General features: G+C 41.8%; 1 protein-coding gene across 3 annotated transcripts in view; it reads left to right on the top strand.

The window, feature by feature from the left end:
* Positions 1-9,644, top strand: part of exoc2 (exocyst complex component 2) — a 246,433-nt gene that overhangs the window by 129 nt on the left and 236,660 nt on the right. Inside the window, exon 1 of one of the 3 annotated variants that reach the window (XM_073024196.1) lies at positions 8-135. The exons of the other annotated variants lie outside the window; for them this stretch is intronic. The gene's annotated coding sequence lies outside the window, so the exon portion shown is untranslated. Of the gene's footprint in view, positions 1-7; positions 136-9,644 lie in introns of those variants that run through there. 3 annotated transcript variants of the gene reach the window in all.

The following is a 9,644-nucleotide window of genomic DNA, read 5'->3' as shown; positions in this document are numbered from 1 at the left end:
TAAGACGGGCACGGGTTAACTCTGTGCTGTCCTCTTGCTGGTGTAGTTCAGCCTTTTCGCCCAACGTTGCCCGGCCTCGGTCTGTCGTGCGCAGCCCATCCCTGCCTGGTCCCTTCCTGTCTTGTGCTCCCTGCTGTAAGTCACTACCCTCTACTTTAAGTTTCATGTTTGTCAGTGTCAACTGGGTATTTCTCACAGCTCTGTATTGTTGCGGTTCACAGATAACTTCACTCAGTTGAAAATTTTAACCAGTACTTAAATTAATAAAGTTCAGTTCAGTGTTTCAGTGATGGGAGTGCACTAATATGTTTACTTAATGTTCTTTAACATTTTGGTCATTAAGGGCTTCAGCCTCTGCTGTTCAGGCCAATATTAATGATTAAAGCAGCTCATCTGAATTTTTTGGATCTGCGTTCTCCTCTTCCTCGTAAATATGTTTTTCAAAAAATCATTTCTGTGATAAAAATAAGAAACTTGTCATTGAACTTACGTTGTCATGAGTTGTTGATGTACTGATTTTAAGATTTATATTGGTGTATATATGTCTGATTGGTAATTGTAGCATGAATCTCTTTGCTGGTTTACAGTTTTTTATGTTAATCATTCCAAAATTGTTAACTGTTGTGAATGTAACAGGCTAAAAATCAGTTATTGCTTACCATAATCAACAATATTGAATTGTTTTCAGTGTTTTAATTGGGGGTGGGGGATATCATGCTAAGTTTCTTGATCACTGAGAGCCTGATCATTCTATCCTGAAAACTTATGTATATTTTTTTCAGGACAGAAACAATAAGAAAACTGTCTGTTCAGTATCCTGTACTGTGTCCAAACTTGTGAACAAACTTCTTAGGCAGCCCCTCCAGATTAAGTATGATCTGCTTCTAGTTCACTTTTTTTGGTGAAATTTCTGAAGAGTCCAATCCAGACTATACCAGAGGTGGGGCAGAGGATGGCTTGACTGAGTGTGTACATGGTTTAGGATTCCAGTGCTGGCTTGAAAATAGTATTCATGTGCTACATTTGAAGCAACAAAGTTCTCAGTGCCTTCCTGATTGCACCTTCTCCATTTTCAATGGATAAAATGAGCTGGTGTATGAGTTTTTCCATTCTTTGCAAGAAGCAAGCAGATTTTTGAAAACATTTTCTGTTGCAGTAAGTTTTCTATGATGGAGGTTGGAGTTGAATGCCTGCTTCCCAATTTGATATTTGCTGTACTGAAAACATATCCTCCCCTCTGGACCTTGTCAGTGCGTTGATTGAGGATTTTAGTTCATTTATTGGTGAATTTGGGCATTATTTATTCCTCATCTCTGAAGTCATGCTGTAGGAATTCTTTGGATTTCCACCTTCTGCAGAATCTCTTGTTCATGATTTGCCACATTAGTAATAGGTAGGGAGTGAGTAGCAATGAAGAAACAGTGATATATTTCAAAATCAGAAAGGTGCAAACCAGCAGGTGATGGAATTTTATACTTATTGTCCTGGTAGCATTAATGTATATGGCAAATCTGGTTGAGTAGACTAGGTGAATATCAACAGTGCATTTTGTTATGTGGTACACTGTACACACTGTGATTCATTGATGCATAGGTGTACTAACAAAGTTGGTGGTTCTCTTTTGAGTTATGTGAACCTATTGTGTTCTTGGGTCTCAACTCATCCAGGACAGATGATGGGAAAGCGTTCAAATGTCAGGAAATGAGTCAATTCCCAAAGGATGTGCTCATTCAATCAAAGTATTTATGTGGTTGGTTCAGTTGCTCTTGTGCTCAATGATAGCTACAACCCATATTCCCTCTGGTCTACCGACACCCCACCTCCATCACACTACAAATACCTCCGAATCGGGTTTATTATCACTGACAAATGTTGTGAAATTTGTTGTTTTGTGGCAGCAGTAAGTGCAATACATAAAACACTTTAGTTTGGACTGTTAAGGGAAGATTGTTACATGTTCTTGTTGGAATGGATCATTGTCTGGACCTTTTGTGGCCTAAATACTACTTGCCCTTTATTAAACCATGCCTGAATGATGTCTTAATCTTGCTGCATGTAGGTGGGGAAGGTTTATTTGTTGGCATTGAAGATTGTGCTCTTTCTTTCCCCACTTCTGACGTGCATAATGAAGCAAGGCCAGAAGGATAAAGCAACAAAGATGTTTGGACCCTTGTTGCTGTGTTGCAGTACTCCTGCAATGATGTACAGGGCTGCATGGCACTAGCATTTTCAGTGACTCCTTTAATCTTTTGCTGATGTTTGAGAATAAACTGATTTTGATTTGGGCTGCCTGTTAAAACACAGCCATCCCTGGACTATTCCCCACAATAGACAATAGACAATAGGTGCAGAAGTAGACCATTCGGCCCTTCGAGCCTGCACTGCCATTTTGAGATCATGGTTGATCAATTCTTATCAATACCCGGTTCCTGCCTTGTCCCCATATCCCTTGATCCCCGTATCCATAAGATACCTATCTAGCTCCTTCTTGAAAGCATTCAGAGAATTGGCCTCCACTACCTTCCGAGGCAATGCATTCTAGACCCCCACAACTCTCTGGGAGAAGAAGTTTTTCCTTAACTCTGTCCTAAATGACCTACCCCTTATTCTCAAAACCATGCCCTCTGGTACTGGACTCTCCCAGCATCTGGAACATACTTCCTGCCTCTATCTTGTCCAATCCCTTAATAATCTTATATGTTTCAATCAGATCCCCTCTCAATCTCCTTAATTCCAGCGTGTACAAGTCCAGTCTCTCTAACCTCTCTGCGTAAGACAGTCCAGACATCCTAGGAATTAACCTCGTGAATCTACGCTGCACTTCCTCTACAGCCAGGATGTCCTTCCTTAACTCTGGAGACCAAAACTGTACACAATACTCCAGGTGTGGTCTCACCAGGGCTCTGTACAAATGCAAGAGGATTTCCTTGCTCTTGTACTCAATTCCCTTTGTAATAAAGGCCAACATTCCATTAGCCTTCTTCATTGCCTGCTGCACTTGCTCATTCACCTTCAGTGACTGATGAACAAGGACTCCGAGATCTCTTTGTATTACTCCCTTACCCAACTCTACACCGTTCAGATAATAATCTGCCTTCCTGTTCTTACTCCCAAAGTGGATAACCTCACACTTATTCACATTAAACGCCATCTGCCAAGTATCTGCCCACTCACCCAGCCTATCCAAATCACCCTGAATTCTCCTAACATCCTCATCACATGTCACACTGCCACCCAGCTTAGTATCATCAGCAAATTTGCTGATGTTATTTTCTATGCCTTCATCCAAATCGTTAACGTAAATGGTAAACAGCTGTGGTCCCAATACCGAGCCCTGTGGCACCCCACTAGTCACCACCTGCCTTTCTGAGAAACACCCATTCACCGCTACCCTTTGCTTTCTATCTGCCAACCAGTTTTCTATCCATGTCAATGCCTTCCCCCCGATGCCCTGAGCTTTGATTTTACCCACCAATCTTCTATGTGGGACCTTATCAAATGCCTTCTGAAAATCGAGGTACACTACATCCACTGGATCTCCCCCGTCTAACTTCCTGGTTACATCCTCGAAAAACTCCAATAGATTAGTCAAGCATGATTTACCCTTGGTAAATCCATGCTGGCTCGGCCCAATCCTAACACTGCTATCTAGATATGCCACTATTTCATCCTTAATAATGGACTCTAGCATCTTTCCCACCACCGATGTCAGGCTGACAGGTCGATAGTTCTCTGTTTTCTCCCCCCCTCCTTTCTTAAAAAGTGGGATAACATTAGCCATTCTCCAATCCTCAGGAACTGATCCTGAATCTAAGGAACATTGGAAAATGATTACCAATGCATCTGCAATTTCCAGGGCCACCTCCTTTAGTACCCTAGGGTGCAGACCATCTGGACCTGGGGATTTGTCAGCCTTCAGTCCCATCAGTCTTCTCATCACCGTTTCCTTCTGAATGTCAATCTGTTTCATTTCCTCTGTTACCCTATGTCCTTGGCCCATCCATACATCTGGGAGATTGCTTGAGTCTTCCTTAGTGAAAACAGATCTAAAGTACTTATTAAATTCTTCTGCCATTTCTCTGTTTCCTATAACAATTTCACCCAATTCATTCTTCAAGGGCCCAACATTGTTCTTAACTATCTTCTTTCTCTTCACATACCTAAAAAAGCTTTTGCTATCTTCCTTTATATTCCTGGCTAGCTTGCGTTCGTACCTCATTTTTTCTCCCCGTGTTGTCTTTTTAGTTAAGTTCTGTTGTTCCTTAAAGACTTCCCAATCATCTGTCCTCCCACTCACCTTAGCTCTGTCATTTTTCCTTTTTTTTAATGCTATGCAGTCTCTGACTTCCTTTGTCAACCACTGAGGCCCCTTTCCCCACTTTGAATCCTTCCTTCTCTGGGGGATGAACTGATTTTGCACCTTGTGCATTATTCCCAAGAATACTTGCCATTGCTGTTCCACTGTCTTTTCTGCAAGGCTATCCATCCAGTCAACTTTGGCCAGCTCCTCCCTCATGGCTCCATAGTTTCCCCTGTTCATCTGCAACACTGACACCTCCGAGCTGCCCTTATCCTTCTCAAATTGCAGATAAAAGCTTATCATATTGTGATCACTACCTCCTAATGGCTCCTTTACTGCGAGATCGCTTATCAAATCCTGTTCATTACGTAACACTAAATCCAGAATAGTCTTGTCCCTGGTCGGCTCTCGTACAAGTTGTTCCAAGAATGCATCCTGTAGGCACTCTACAAACTCCCTATCCTGTGGTCCAGCACCAACCTGATTCTCCCAGTTCACCTGCATGTTGAAATCCCCCATAACTACTACGACATTACCTTTGCCACATGCCAGTGTTAACTCCCTATTCAACTTGCACCCAATATCCAAGCTACTGTTTGGTGGCCTGTAGACAACACCCATTTGGGTCCTTTTGCCCTTACTGTTCCTCAGTTCTATCCACACAGACTCTACTTCTCCTGACCCTATGTCCCCCCTTGCAAAGGACTGAATCTCATTCCTCACCAACAGGGCCACCGACAATGTTGGGTAAATCCCGGTGTTAGAACTGTACTCGAACAGCTTGGCTAGAGGTGCAGCTAGATCTGGAGCACAGATCTTCATTGCCGCATTTAGGATATTACCTGGTTTTCTGGCCCTTATTGTGTCTTGTGCTCTCAGCCAGTTGGGTGACAGTTGCTCCAATGAGGATGGGGATCCCAGGGGAAAGATGAGATGGATTATGCTGTTGACACTACTGGCTGAATGGGTTATGAATTCTTGTCTTGTTCAGGCCCTGAGCACTGATGTCCATGAATTCTCCAGCTGTAGGCTGTTTATTTATCCACTGTCATTCATGAGCTGATGCAACACAACTACAAAGGACTTAGCAAACTGCACCAATGTGTTTGGCTGCCCAGTGCCGTTCATATTGCTCACGCCAAAGTGACCAAGGCAGGAAGGCAGTGAAGTCATGATCTGCACCCATTCTGGCATTGCAGTCACTTAGGAGAACAAGATCTTCCTTGCTGGGAGTATTTCTGATGGTGGCTGCAAGATTCTCATAAAACTCATCCTTTGCTTCAGATGTGGAGCAGTGTTGGAGCATAAACAAGTAATTAGACCTTTGGTGGTGGTTTCAGTTTGTAACTATCAATGGTAGTGCCTTCATATCTTGTCCCAAGATATGTGTCTTTTTCAGGCTGAGAGTTGGGTCAAGTTCCTTGCAGGCCTGGGAGAAGTACTGCCTAGTTCCACCATCTTCATCAATGTGTTCCTCACTGCAAAGCCGACTCCATACTCTCTGGGCTCATCAGGGCCCTTCCCTTGCCAGAAAAAAGTGTAGTCTTTCTCTTTTCATCTGCCTAAATCAACCAGACACACCTCCTGGAGGGTGGCTATTTCACATGAAGTCTCTTGAGCTCTTTGTTTATTGCAGCTGTCTTCCTAACATCACTGATGTCTTGGAGGCCAGTCATGATTGTCCGAATGTTCCAACATCCAGTTTTAGAGCTAGTTTCTTTTGTTGTGTTGTCTTGCCCAGTGCAGTGTTTTCAGTCTTCAGTTCTGCATGTGCACTAATCCTACATAACTTCCAATTTAGACACTAGCCACAAGATCTTTGAGAGGAGAGCCTTGCAAGATCAACAAGGCTGGAAATGACTTTGCCATATCCCTCTTGTTTGATAACATAGTGGTCTATATGGTTTTCCTTGTTTGCTGTTGAAATTTAGCAATAGTGATGTAAATGAATGACTTGCCATGTTGTTTAAGGAGCTATATCAGAGTCAGTCATGTTTGAGATACTGTGTGTTTCGTCATCTGTTGTGAGTGGTTTTCAATGGCTGTTGAGTTTTATTGCAGATAGATTTCCTGATACATCTCTCGGGCTGTGTGATGTATGTTGTACATTCTTCATGACTGCAGACAACTGGAGGACACAGATCACTTCTATTTGGTAGACTTGAGTTTGGCGTCAGGATCAAAATCAGGTTTAATATCACTGGCATATGTCATGAAATTTGTTGTTATGCGGCAGCAGTGGATTGCGATGCATAATAAAACTGTGTTACATGTAAAAAGCATGTGTCTATATATATATTAAAAAAAAGGTTAAGTAGTGGAAAAAGAAAGATTGTGAGGTAGTTTTCCTAGGTTCATTGTCCATTTAGAAATCTGATGGCAAAGGTGAAGAAGCTATTCCTGAATCATTGAGTTTCCTCCCTGATAGCAATGAGAAGAGGGCATATCCTTAGTGATGTTAGTCCTTAATGATGGATGTCACCTTTTTGAGGCACCACCTTTTGAAAGTGTTCTCAGTGTTGGGGAGCCTAGTGTCCATGATGGACCTGCATGAGCTTTCAACTTTCTGCAGCTTATTTCCATTCTTTGCAATGCCTCCTTATACCAAACGGTGGTACAGCCAGTTAGAATACTCCACATGGAACATTTGTAAGAATTTGCAAGTGTCTTTGGTATACCAAATCTTCTCAAACTCTCTATGAAACATAGCCGCTATCGTCCCTCCTATGCAATGTGTTGGGCCCAGGATAGATTGTCAGAGACATTGACACCCAGGAACTTAAAATGGCTCGCCCTTTCCACTTCTGATCCCTGGATGAGGACTGCTGTGTGCACCCTTGTCTTGTCCTTTCTGACGTCCACAATCAATTCTTTGGCCTTACTGACTGGTTGTTGCTGCAACACCAATCAACCAACTGGTTGATCTGGTTCCTGTATGCCGCCTTGTTAGCATCTGAAATTCTGCCAACAATAGTTGCATTGTAAGCAAATTTATAGATGGCATTTGAGCTATGCCAACCCACATAGTCAGGGCTGAAGAAAGTAGAGCAGTGGGCTAACCACACATTTTGAGGTGTACCAATGTTGATTATCAGCGAGGTGGAGATGTTATTTCCGATATGGACAGACTGTGGTCTTCCGGTGTGGAAATCAAGGATCCAGTTGCAGAGAAAGGTACAGAGGCTCAGGTTTTTGAGCTTTTTGATCAGGCCTGTAGGAAAAATAGTACTAAACTCTGAGCTGCAGTCAATAAACAGCAGCCTGACATAATTATTAATATTGTCCAGGTGATCCAAGGCCACGTGAAGAGCCAAAGAGGTCACACCTGCCGTAGACCTATTGTGGTGATGAGCAAATTGTAGTGGGTCAAGGTCCTTGCTGAGACAGGAGATGTTTCTAGTCATAACCAACCTCACAAAGCACTTCATCACCATAAGATGTGAGTGCTATTGGGCGATGGTTATTAAGGCATCTCACCCTGCTCTTCCTGGGCAATAGTATGGTTGTTGCCCTTTTGAAGCAGTGGGAGCTTCCAAATGTAGCAATGAGAGATTGGAAGTATCTCTGAATGTACCTACCAGTTGGTTGCACAGGTTTTCAGAGCCCTACCAGGTACCCCATCGGGGCCTGTTGCCTTGCGAGGATTCACCTGCTTGAAAGAGAGCCTGACGTTTTCCTTCGAGACAGAGATCAAAGGGTTTCCGGATGTTTCGTGGATCCTCAAAGCTGTAGTTCTATTGTTCCTTTCAAAGTATGCATAAAAGGTGAGCTGATCTGGGAGAGAAGCATCACTGCCATTTATGATGTTAGGATTCACTTTGTAGGAGGTAATGGCCTGCAAACCTTGCCAGAGCTGATGTGAATCTGATTCCTCCTCTGACCTCAATCAAAATTGTTCTTTTGCTCTTGAGGTAGTCCTCTGTAAGACTTGAATGCCATAAATCTAGCCCTCAGCAGAAGATGAATGTCCTGGTTCATCCACAGCTATTGAATTTTTTATATATGTTCTCCTGGTTTCATACTGATACATCATTTCACTATCAATATGTAGGGTCTCGACCATCATCATCATCGACTCCACTTTGCCTCCACTGGAACTACCTGACCTGCTAAGTTCATCCAGTAGCTTGTATTTTCTCATGCCCACCAACTCCCACCTATTATAACAATTCCAACATCTGTAGACAAATTGTGTGAGAAGTATAGGTTTATTGCCATTCAGCAAATTCCACTGGCTGATCATCCAATTAATGGTCTTCTCTCAACAGGAATAATTGCTATTTTTCAATATGCTTCTCACCAAATTTTAGTCCTTTCTAATGACCCCTACATCCTGAAGTGTTCAACTCCTAATATGCAGAGATTGCAGCCTCTGTAAAGCTAATCTGTCTTGTGTTTCAAAGCTGAGCCAACTGGGTTGTTGGGAAGACATTGAAATAGGATGATTGTTAATAGGTGGACGTTACAGCTCCTTCAGCTAGTCATGCTGTATCCTGAATATTTGCCTTTTCGTAATAGTGCTTTAGATTTAAGTGTTCTGAGTGTGTTATCCAAAAAAAAGCACAATTTGCCTATAAATCTGTCTTTAACAATTTTCTTAGATATTTTGGCAGAAAACCGTTCTAACTATAATTTTGCCATTGTTGCCATTGAGGAGAATATTAGCATTGAAATTTTACCTGTATATTGTAAATAGTAAATGAATATTTTAGTACATTGCTTTATGGTATTTGAGCATGGTCTCAATTTTAGCAATTTATTTATGAACTTCCGAGAGTAGTCAGTGCTCTTTGCACATGCCATGTTCTTTCTCACTGTATGTCTTCAACAGTGGACATTCTAATCTGGGCAGTATTGGTTCCATCTTGGAAATGACTGGCAGAGTTCAAATTTTTGATTCTATGTTTCTTTCCCTATGGAAGGTAGGCAAGGGTTGGGTGGTCAAGAAGGCACTTGATCTGATGCTATAAATGGGGTTGCCAGAATTACCTTTGTTCTGTTTAGAAGAATTATTTATACAAGGATGAGCATTATTTTCAAACTGGGGTTAAGAAAATGCATGGTGATTCTTCTCATGTTTAACAATTGCTGTGAGAGTTCTTTGTTGACCTTTTGGTTTCCAGGTTTGTGACCTATACTTATAATTTTAAAAACATTCTTAATAATAATTAGGACCATCTGTTGTATTTAACAGTATGATAAACACAGATGTTAGCTTTTAACCTGAGTGGAACTGTACTGAACTTGTCATGTTCATCTGAAAATATATGGAATATATTTTTATATTTTGAATGATAAAACTCTTATTGGTTCTTCAAACTTAAAAATGTATTGTGAAGTATAT

This window comes from Hemitrygon akajei, chromosome 20 (genome assembly GCF_048418815.1).
Source record: "Hemitrygon akajei chromosome 20, sHemAka1.3, whole genome shotgun sequence".
NCBI lineage: Eukaryota > Metazoa > Chordata > Chondrichthyes > Myliobatiformes > Dasyatidae > Hemitrygon > Hemitrygon akajei.
The sequence above is the reverse complement of the archived record's forward strand: the minus strand, read 5'-3'. Positions and strand labels throughout refer to the sequence as shown.